This window comes from Pristis pectinata, chromosome 31, assembly GCF_009764475.1.
Source record: "Pristis pectinata isolate sPriPec2 chromosome 31, sPriPec2.1.pri, whole genome shotgun sequence".
NCBI lineage: Eukaryota > Metazoa > Chordata > Chondrichthyes > Rhinopristiformes > Pristidae > Pristis > Pristis pectinata.
Genome location: NC_067435.1, coordinates 6,888,396 through 6,900,164, shown reverse-complemented (window position 1 = coordinate 6,900,164; position 11,769 = coordinate 6,888,396).

The window sequence follows — 11,769 nt, the reverse complement described above, 5'->3', positions numbered from 1 at the left end:
ATTGGTTTCCATAGATCTTCAACTTGGTTCAGGCTTTTGTTGATATTTCTGGTGACTTTGTTCCACAGTGTCTCAAGGAATTACATGTTTTATTTTAACTTAGCGAACAAGCAGAAACAGGATCAAAATTTCATCTGACCAGGGCAATGTCCAGTGTCCACCATAACTTATACTTAACATGGCATATAGTTAGTACCATTAATTCTGTGGATAAACTCTTGCAGTCAATGCTCCTATGAATATTGTCAAAGTCTGGCAGTGCAGCAGTGCCCAGAGACTTGCAATCTGGCAATTCTTTTCCTGTCTTAACAGCCAGTGCTGGTTTAGTTATTCTACTACATTTAAAAGTGGGACAGCAGGAACGAGAGAGAGATTTGCAGAGGTAGAAGAGTACATGAGAGGCATGACAGAAACTGCAGATGCTGGAATCTGGAGCAACACACAAAATGTTGGAGGAACTCAGTGGGTCAGGCAGCATCTATGGAGGGAAATGGACAGTTGACATTTTGGGTCGAGACCCTTCATCAGCCAGTTCTGATGAAGGACTAGAGTACAGAAGCAAAAGAGTTACAAGGTATCTCCATGGAAGCAGACACGATATTGAGCTAAACACTGATAAAGAGGAACAGAGGCCTTCGTTGGGCTGGAGAGGTACTGAAGTGTTTTACTGGGGCAAAAGGGGCATAGGGAGACCTTCATAAGGGGCAGGACAGGTAGAGAGGAACCTTCACAGGGACAGAGTAGAGACCTTAACAGGGTCATATGAGGCACCAGAAACCTTCATGGGGAAGCATTTTAGTGAAACAGACAGACAGGTGCTTACTAAGATAGCGAGCAGTAATGACACCACTATGTAACTTCGCAAGATAGTAAATATTGTAACGTTGCTTATTGTGCATTTGGTCATCAGTCACAGTAGTATCACGTCAGCAGTTTCTGGCACACTGAAGCCAGCACGGTTTGACTGAAGGAAAGCAGAATGGAATTCGAATAATATCATCCTTGTCAGGGTTAACATGTAGCCTCTCCAGTCTACCCCAATTCCACCCTAGAATGCAAGGTGTGCTGAGCTCCTGACATGGTCATTGAGCACACCATTTACATTGTAGAGACACAGGCCTCATTTGCAAATGGATGTTTAATGAGCGTTAATATGCAGTCCCCTACACTTTGGCATTTTCTAGTCACTATCCCTTGTGGTAAACTCAGGGCTCAAAGAGGCCAATAATATGAAGTCCTGTTGCCCTGGGCATATGTGAGTGCCAATCATTAACTGCTTACTGCAATAAAATGTGCAAAATGTGAAGTTATCCACATTGGTGCACAAACAGAAAAGCAGAGTCGCTTTTAAGTGGTGAGAAATTGGGTGATGCCCAAAGATATCTAGTTATCCTTGCATACAAATCTCTGAAAGACAATACATAGGTGTAGCAAGCAATTACAAAGGCAAATGGTATGTTGGCCATTATTACAAGGGTATTTGAGTGCAGGAGTAAGTCCTTCTTATTGCATATATATGGAGCCTTGATGAGACTGCACCTGAAGTATTGTGCACAGTTCTGGTCTCCTTAGATAAAAAAGGAAATACTTGAAATAGAGGGAATACAACAAAGATTCACTGGACTGGTTCTAGAGATGGTGGGTTTGCTGTATGAGGAGAGATTGAGTAGTCTAGGCATGTATTCTTTAGAGTTTAGAAAAATGAGAGGAGATCACATTGAAGTTTTCCAAATCCTTACAAAGCTTGACAGGCTAGATGCAGGAAGGATGTTTCTCTAGCTGAGAAGTCTAAAATCAGGGGTCACAGTCTCAGAATAACAGGAAGGCAGTTTAGGGGAAAGATGAGAAGAAATTTCTTCATTGCAAGGGTGGTGAATCTTTGGAATTCTCAAAAGCAGTGGGTGCGGAGGCTCCGTCATTGAAATGATTCAGAGTGATCAAAAGCTTTCTGGATATTAAAGGAATCAACCGATATGGGGCTAAAGCAGGAAAATGGTACTGTGGTAGATCAGTCATGATTTTAATGAGTGTCAAAGCACTACTCCTGCTCCTATTTCTTATATTCTTACATAAGGTTTCACTCACTGAGTGACTTGTAATGCTTCATCCACTGGGTGGAGTGCATTGCAGGAGATCTACAGAACCTCCAGATGAACAGCTAATAACGGCTATTAATGCTGTTCCTCTGGGATATCTGCTGATATCCTGCCAAATTAACAGAAGGAGACAAGGAGCATGACACAGAATTTCATCCCTCTTGAAAGTTACTCTTGATGACAAGCTAGGCAATTTTTCCTTTTATGTGCAAGGTCAAGCAGTGTGCACTGGCAGACCACTCAATAATGTGAGATGTCACAAATGATTTTGTCCTTAGCCCACATCTAAAAACGTGCACATTTCAGCATGTATCATGAGATACAGATCAGGAATAAGAACCATGGTTTAAAATTCCCTTCCCTAGGCCAGGAATATAAAGCTAATTGTATCCAGAGTCGCCCAAGTTGAGGTCAGTAACTCAGCTCGGACTGGGAATTAAACCTGGGATCTAATCTGCCATACTGATAAAATCTATAATTGGTGACATCTCGATTAAAGAATGAATGAAGCCTCTGCTGAATTATTTTTTTCCATCCTGCTTAAAGAAACCGGCCTAGAGCTTCATCTGTGCAAGGCACAAAAAACAGAACAATTTTACTCACACTTGCAAGTGAGTTAATACCAGTTGCTAAAAAGATAAACATTTTGGTGCAAAAATTTCACATACCTTAATACTTTTTTTTGCCTCCAGTGATACCAATTGTATGCAATACCCAAAATTTGATTCTGTTGAGATTTTAAAAAATCATTGGTCTGAATCACGACTGGTGTTATTGATTTCTGGAAGAACCAGCTTTTAATAATACTTGTCATTGGGAGAATGTTGCACAACACTTCACTGGACAAATCTCAAGCAGACTGACCAAAACTGTATAACTCTTTGAACTCTAAATGCCAAAAGAAATTCTTTTCAAAGAGAAGTGAATCCATGTTCATCAAATGAGAAGTAAGTTAAAAAAACAGGAGAGACACATCTGACAAGAGATGGCATCAAAACTTACTTCACCTTCCTCACTGCCCTAACCTCAGAAACTAGACCTCAAGGAGTCCCATGACAAGATACCCAGCAATCATTCAGCTGTAATAGGTTTCTGAAGAACAGTGTATGCAGGAGGCAGCTTTCTTGTGCAAAGTGCACATGGTAGAAAATTGCCACAGAGGTATCTGGAAGGGCACAAGTACACTCAGCCAGAGATCGCATTCAGCAAAATTCAAACACTCCGCACTTTGCCAGTACAGTTTTATTTGCCTTCTGCAACACCGCAGTGACAAATGTGGCAAAACTCAGCAGAGGTTCTGAGGCAAGTTTCTGAAAAGGTATTCCTGACTTTGACTTTAAGAGTAGTGTAGACACCTATATTTATTTGCTGCATGAAAATTGTATGTGATCTTTGAGAACCATGAGTGGAAGTTCACACAAGTTCCAGGTTTTAGATCTGGCAACAAAGAAGGAACAATATTTATCCTTGTCAGGATGGTGTTTGATTTGGTGAGTAATAGGTGGTGGTTTCCCACGTACCTGCTGTCCTCTTACTTGTACCAAAGTAGCCTTGACAAGCAATTTCAGAGCATTTTATAAATGGCACAGACTGCAACCACAGTGCACGGATGAGGAAGGGAGTGGATGTTTAGTGAAGTGCATGGGGGTGCCAATCAAGCGGGCTGCATCAAATTTCTTGAGTATTGTGGTAATTGCACGCATCCATGCAACTAGAGAGTATTCCATTACGCCTACGATCCCAATGACCTCCTTACCACCTAATTAATGATGAAATGTTTGGGAAGCCAAGAGATTGATGATTTGCCACAGCATACCCAGCAGATCTGTAGCCACTGTATTTGTAGGATTGGTCCAGTTAAGTTTCTGGTTACAGTGACCCCAGGATTTTGATGGTAGAGTATTCAGTGGTAGTAATGCTGTTGAATATCACAATGAGGTTCTTGGACTCTAAAATTCACATTATGGTTTTGTTGGTAACTACAGTGAGAACCCAAGACAGAAGGCCCAAAGACTGATGCTGATCTACGTTGAGTGAGCTGACTTAAGCCAGTCAGAGAAGGGGATACTGCAACTCTCCATATCAGGCTGGAGGAGACAGAAAACAACATACTGATCCCTACTGATAATGATGGGTGTAAAGATGGAATTGGCTTTTGCTTCAGTGACTTGCTTTCCCCACATTCTTAAATAGTTCAGTGGGGACTGACTGATGTGAGAAAGCTTCAAAGAGTTTGGAGAAAGTACATCTGAGCCAAGGATTGGGGCCATGACTGTGTCCCTCTCCTTTCTAATTCATCCAAATCTCCAGGCTTTGTCCCTCCCTCCTTTTCCCAACTCATTTAGACCTTCAACCATGCCCTTGCCTCACCAGTCTACAACTCGAGCCACACCATTTCTCCCGATTGGTCTGAACCTCCACCAAAACCCTTCCTATTGTTTCAGAGCTAACATTATATAAAAAACATAGGAAGCTATTTGACCCATTGTGTCTGTGTTGGTCAAAAACAGAAATATTTAGATCAGTTCCACTTCCCAGTTCCAGTCTGTGGCTGATGGGTTATATCACTTCTAATGCTCTTCCAGTACAGAGGAGGAATTGAGCTTTTACCATCCCTTCCAATGATTAGTTCCACACCCAAACTCTCATTGGATAAAAGCAATTTTCCTCAGTTTCTATCTGCTAATTACCTTAAATCTCTGCCCTACAATTATTGACATTTCTGCTAGGCCTCATGCTGTGACGGCAGTGACTTGCTCCACTGAACACATGCTCCTGTGCATGAATCTCTCCCAATCTAACTCCAGAAACTCTACAGGTCTGCATTTCCCTACCATACTCTCACCTCACTTTGAATCTCAGATCACACAAAGTTCACTTTCCACTGCTGAATCCCATTCACAAACTCGGTTCCACACCAGCCAAGCCCACTGCACAGGTTTGTTTTTTAAGTACCCAAGCAGCAAACTAGTGCATAAGGAAATCCAATGAAATGTTGAGGTTCCATTTAATGGCCTCCCAACAATTGGGTCACACATAAAGAATTGACACTTGATACAGAAAGTTCTGCAGTCCCGTTGAGGCCACAGTCAATACTTGCTTTAGAAGGTGGAGATATAGCTGTTAAAATAAAATGATAAAGGATACTTTAAGAAATGGATTTTAAAATTTGCACCTTACACACCCAACCTACTGCTAGCCTACGTCAATCCCCTCGACCGTCAATGGGCTCCATTTGGGTTGCCCTGGACTCTCCTGGAAGGGAAGATTAAATTCTTGTACATCTGCTAGCAAACCTTTAAAGAGGGCATATTAGAGTCAGAGTGTACAGCACAGAAACTGGCCCTTCTGCCCAACTTGTCCATGCCGACCGTGACACCTACCTGCACTAATCCCATTTGACATCATTAGGCCCATATCCTCCATAACTTTCTTATCCAAGTACCTGTCCAAATGCCTTTTAAAAGCCAGAATTGTATCTGCCTCTACCACTTCCTCTGGCAATTCATTCCGCATCACCAACCACCCTGTGTGAAAAAACTTGTCCCTCAGATCTCCTTTATATTTCTCCTCTCTCACCTTAAACCTATGCCCTCTAGTTTTAGACTCCCTCACCCTAGGAAAAAGATTCTATTTACCTATCTATACCCTTCAATAAAGTCACCCCGAGCCTTCTACTTTCCAATAAGAATAAACCCAGCCTATCCAATCTCTCCTTATAAGCAAGCCCTCCATTCCAGGCAACATCCTGGTGAACCTCTTCTGCATCTTTCTAATGCTACCACATCCTTCCTGTGGCGTGGCAACAGAACTGTACACAATACTCCAGGTGTGGCCTGACCAATGTCTTGTACAGCTGCAGCATGACTTCCCAATTCTTATGTTCAATACCTCATCCTATGCAGGCAAACAAGCCAAATGCCTTTCTCACTACCCCATCAACCTGTGTCGCCATTATTAGGGAGCAATGAATTTGCACGCCCAGGTCCCTCTGTACATCAACACTCCCGAGGTCACTGCCATTTGCTGTATGTGTCCTGTTAGTACTCGACATCCCAAAGTGTATTACCTCACACTTGCCTGAATTAAATACCACCTGCTGTTATTATAGTTAATTTTATTATATTATTACAGTATTTTTTAAAGATGCAAAGATATCTATTTTACATATGTGAAGTGATGGGGAAGAGGGCAGGTATGGATCCCTATGTTCATGTGATGAAATTTCCAGGAATACTTTTAACCAGTGTTGGTAATACACATAAAAACACAAGGGAATAGGAGCAGGAGTAGGCCACTCGGCCCCTCAAGTCCACCCTGCCATTCAATATGATCATGGCTGATCTGCCCCAGGCCTCATCTTCTGTCTCAGTTCCCCATAGCCCTCAATTTTCCCAATCTTTCAAAAATGTATCTATCTCTTCCTTTCATTCCTGTAATAATTTAGCAAATCTCCAGGATAGAGGATTCCAGAGAATCACCACCTTCTGCAAGAAGAAATTCCTATGCACCTCAGTTTTAAATGACCACACCCTTTGTCTTCCAATGGAAGACACAGTCCTGTGAAGATCTTGAACATTAACCGCCATGTTCATTTTGACAGTGTTCGGTCAGATACTTAAAGCTGCCTGAGAACTTACGGAAGCTGCAAGACTGTTCAAGAATTACTCACATGATCATCATGTGGAAGAAAGTGCCATCCTCTGAGACAGGTCTGCAACTCCCCCTGGTGGTTTGATTAAAAAAGACAACTGGATTTAATCATTCAAATTTAACACACTTACCTTAAGTTTATTTTTCCTTTGCTTTCCTGAGGGGCAAAGGCCAAACGGCAGGATAATACCAAGGTTAGAAAAATTAGAGGAGATAAATTAGCATAATAATTTATTCCTTAGCATAGATTAATAATTAATTTCTATAGATGTACCGTGGAAAGCATTCTGACTGGTTGAATCACAGCCTGGTATGGAGGCTCCAATGAGCCAGCTCCATCATCAGCAGAACCCTCCCCACCATAAAGGACATCTTCAAGAGGCGGTGCCTCAAGGAGCCGGCATCCATCACTAAGGACCCTCACCATCCAGGACATGCCCTCTCCTCGTTACTACCATCGGGGAGGAGGCACAGAAGCCAGAAAGACTCACGCTCATTGATTTAGAAACAGCTTCTTCCCCTCAGCCATCAGATTTCTGAACAGTCCATGAACCCATGAACACTACCTCGTTATTCCTATTTTTTGCACTATTTATTTCTGTAATTTATGGTAATTTTATGTCTGCACTGTACTGCTGCTGCAAAACAACAAATTTCACGTCATATAAGTCAGTGATAATAAACCTGATTTTGATAATATGATTAGGAAGCAGTAAGTTGTCCTTTAATTCATTCATTAAAGAATAAATGTCCACATATTTTTCTAGTTATTGCTAATTCATTCTCACATGGATTACTTTTGGAATACAATTACTTGTATTCTAAAAGTTATTCATGTGAGAATGACCTCCAAGTGACATTACCTCACCAAATGAGAATAACCATTGCTAATAATTAGCAAATTATTCTTTTATGAGCATAAAGGGACTCATTTTAGAGATGAGGTAAAAACTCTGATTTATTGATTCACTACTCAATAAATCTATGTAGAAAAAAAACTCTTCCAAAGAACATTGGTTAATCTGTTTTACCTCAGTCCTTAATATTATGATGGAGCAGAGTCAACTTTCATTTATATTCACACCATTCATGGGACCCTATAGTACTTTTCAGATAATGACATACTTTGGAAATGTACTCACTAGGATGGGTAACACAGAAGCCATTTTGTGCACAGCAATGCTCACAGATGGCACAGTGATCACGACTAGGTACCTGCTTCTGTAAAGTTGGTTGAGTGATAAATATTAGCCAGGACCCAGAGATAAACTCTGCTGGTCTTCTTTGAGATAGGTCCTTTTATACCTACCCAAGAAAGCAGATGGAGCCTCAGTGTAACTTCTCATCCAAATATAAGCACCTTGAACAGTGCAGCACTCACTCACTTACAGCAATGGAATGTTAGTCTAGATGTTTGTGCACAAGCCTTTACAGCAGGAATTGAATTGTCAGCCTTTTGAGTTAGTGGTGGGAGTGCTATCCACAATCACAGCTGACAACACTAAAACATTAGTTGCCTGTGAGTTGCTACAGTTCATTCATGAGCAACACTACTGCTACATAGATCTTTGTTCCTCAGCACAGACTGATGGGCCAAATGGCTTTCTTATGTGCCAAAGTTCTATAATTCTCTGATGTGATTCAGCTGCTTCCTTTTCTCTGTATTTCTCCATTTTGCAAATCCCCACAGCCTTGCCTGTCTATCAGAAACAACCTTGTGCTTACCTCATTATAGGAGGCTGTGTATTTCTATCAGAAGACAAAATACTGCCAATGCTGGAAACATGGAACAAAAACTAAAATTCATGGAATTACTCATTGTGTACGGTTTTGGTCATCTTGTTATAGGAAAGAAGTTATTAAACTAGAAAGAGTGCCCAAAAGGCTTACCAGGATGTTACTTGGGCTTGGGATCCTGAGTTACAAGGAGAGGTTGCATAGACAAGGACTTTATTCCCTGGAACGCAGGAGATTGAGGGATGACCTGACAGAGGTATATAAGATCATGAGGGTCATTGATAGGGTGAAAGAACATAGACTTTATCCCAGGAAGAGGGAATAGGTTTAAGATCAGAGGTGAGAGATTTAAAAGGGACATCAAGGGCAGCTTCTTCACGCAAAGGGTGGTGCGTATTTGGAATGAGCTACCAGAAATAGTGGTCGATGCAGGCACATTAGCAACATTTAAAAGCCATCTAGATAAGTACATGGATAGGAGAGGTTCAGAGGGCTATGGGCCAAATGCAGGCAGATGGGATTAGCTCCTGGGCAACACAGTCAGCATGGATGAGTTGGGCCAAAAGGCCTGTTTCCATGCTGTATGACTCTATGACTCTACTCAGCAGCACAGGCAGTATCTGTGGAATATGAAACAGCATTAAATTTTCAAATCACTGCTCCCTTCTGAAGAAAGATCTTTGACTTGAAATGTTGACTCTGCTTCCCTCTCCACAGATGTTGCCTGACACACTGCACATTTGCAGCATTTTGTTTTCATAGTAACATACTTGCAGGCCATTCAGCCCCTCAAATCTGCTCCACCATTCAATCTGATCATAGTTGATCTGTGTTGCAATTCCATTTATCCAGCTTAGATTCATATCCCTTAATAATTTTATCTAACAAAAAAGATCCACAGACTTTCCAGATTTCTATTACCTTTTGTGTGAAAAAGCACTTCCTGGGGTTCCTTCTTCCAAGCTCCGCCAATGTGTGGCTCTGCATCTACCCTATGAAACTCTTCAATGATATCCAACACCTTTATCAGATCAACAAACAACCTGCTAGGGGAATTCAGTGGGTTGAGCAGCATCCGTGGAAGGGAAGGAATTGTCGATGTTGAGTCAAAACCGTGCGTCAGGACCCAGGTTTTGACCCAAGACGTCAACAATTCTCTTCCTCCCAGATGCTGCTCCACTCATGGAGTTCCTCCAGCAGATTGCTTGTTGCTCCAGATTCCAGCATCTGCAGTCTCTTGTGTCACCTCAATCAAATCGCTTCTAATCTCTCAAGATTATGCAGCCCACCCTCATAAATTATCACTCATAAACAGAACTGCTTCTACACAGCTCTTTTTCACCTAGCACAGAAATGGTCGGTTAGATCAATGGCTTTCTTTGTGCCTCATGATAATTCTAGTGATCCTGTGATCCACACTCTCCAAGACCAACATACCTTGAGGTGACACAAGAGACTGCAGATGCTGGAACCTGGAGTCTGATTCAGTCCTGGTGCTGGATTTTGACCTGAAATGTCGACAATTCCTTTCGTCCCACAGCTGCTGTTTGATCCAGAGTTCTTCCAGCAGATTATATCTTGAGGTGAGATGCCCAAAGTTGAATACCGACCTCCAAAAGCAATCTGAAACAAAAATCTTGACGTAACTGCCACACAACTCTTCTGTATCTCTCAGCCAACAATCTATTCACCCTTTTGATAGCTTTTTGTGCATGTACTTACTTTTATCTGTGGACTTCCAAATCCCTTTTCCCTCAACATAATTTAGAAAACTATCTTAGGTCCAAAGAAGGTAAGCTCATGTTTGCCCTTGTTAACATCTGCTGCAGTTTTCCACACTTGCTTGATCTGTCAAGATCCTGGCCCTAACTGCACTTCTTGAAGTCCCTGCTGATTTATTGTCATCTGTAGACATGGACCCACAACCCTGTATTCCACTACATACTGCTAATATGAGATCATCCTATTATTCCTCTCAACTCAGTCCCAACCCAGTCTGGTCCAATTCTGTACAGTCTAATTTGTTGCCTATAATCCTATATAGGGAGCCGTAGAAATGGAGACACAAGAGACTGGAGATGCTGGAATCCTAGAAATGCTTCTGCAAAGGCAAAGTACCATGGAAGTTGCAAACCTGAAATAAGCCGGAAAATCCTGCAAATAGAGGAATGATATACACATATCGTACCTTTCATGATCCTATTTCAAAGTTAATTACACCCAATTAAGAACTCTTGATCTACTATTTAAATGTATATTTTATGCAATAGCAATTTCCTACAAACAGCATTGTGGTCATGGCAAAAGCCTCTTTTATAGCAGTATTGATTGAGGAGTAAATATTGGCTAGAACAGCAGTGATCACTCTCCTACCCTACTTTAAAATAATGCCATGGAATCTTTTATATCCACCTGAGACAATTTATGGAACCTGGACTGACATCCAAGAGATGGCAATCCCAACAATCCAATATTCCCTCAGTGTTATGGAAGCTCAAGAGACTGCAGATTCTGGAATAAGGAGCAACAGTCACAACGCTGGAGGAATTCAGGGGGGTCAGGCAACATCTATGAAAGGAAATGGGCAGTTGACGTTTTGGGTCAATCCCCTTCATCTGGACTGAATGAAGGGTCCAGATGAAGTCCTGCTGAACGTCATCTGTTCTGATGCAGGGTCACCTTCAGTCCAGATGAAGCGTCTCGACCCAAAATGTCAACTATCCATTTCCCCTCCATAGATGCTGCCTGACCCTGTTCATCCTGACTTATATGAAGTGAAATTCATTGCTTTCCATCAGCACTACAGTGCAAAGACATAAGATTACTATAAATTACAAAAATAAATAAATAGTGTAAAAAAAAGGAATAACAAGGTAGTGTTCATGGGTTCATGGACTGTTCAAAAATCTGATGGCAGAGGGGAAGAAGTTGTTACTGAATCGTTGAGTGTGGGTCTTCAAGCTCCTGTACCTCCTCCCCAATTGTAGTAACTAGAAGGGGGCATGTCCCGAATGGCAAGGGTCCTTAGTGATGGATGCCGCCTTCTTGAAACACTGCCTCTTGAAAATGACTTCATCCATTGTTTTGTGTGATGCCTTCAGTGTTACACTGGAATGCCAACCTACATTTTCTTCTCAAATGATTTATTGGTTCTCAAACCTACAACCTTCTGAGTCAGAGGCTGAGGTACCCCCCCCCCCATCTGAGTCATAGCTGACGGTGAGTAAAAAAAAACTTGTGGAGAGACAAACAAAGTTTATGTTTTAGGTCAATTAGCTTTCAA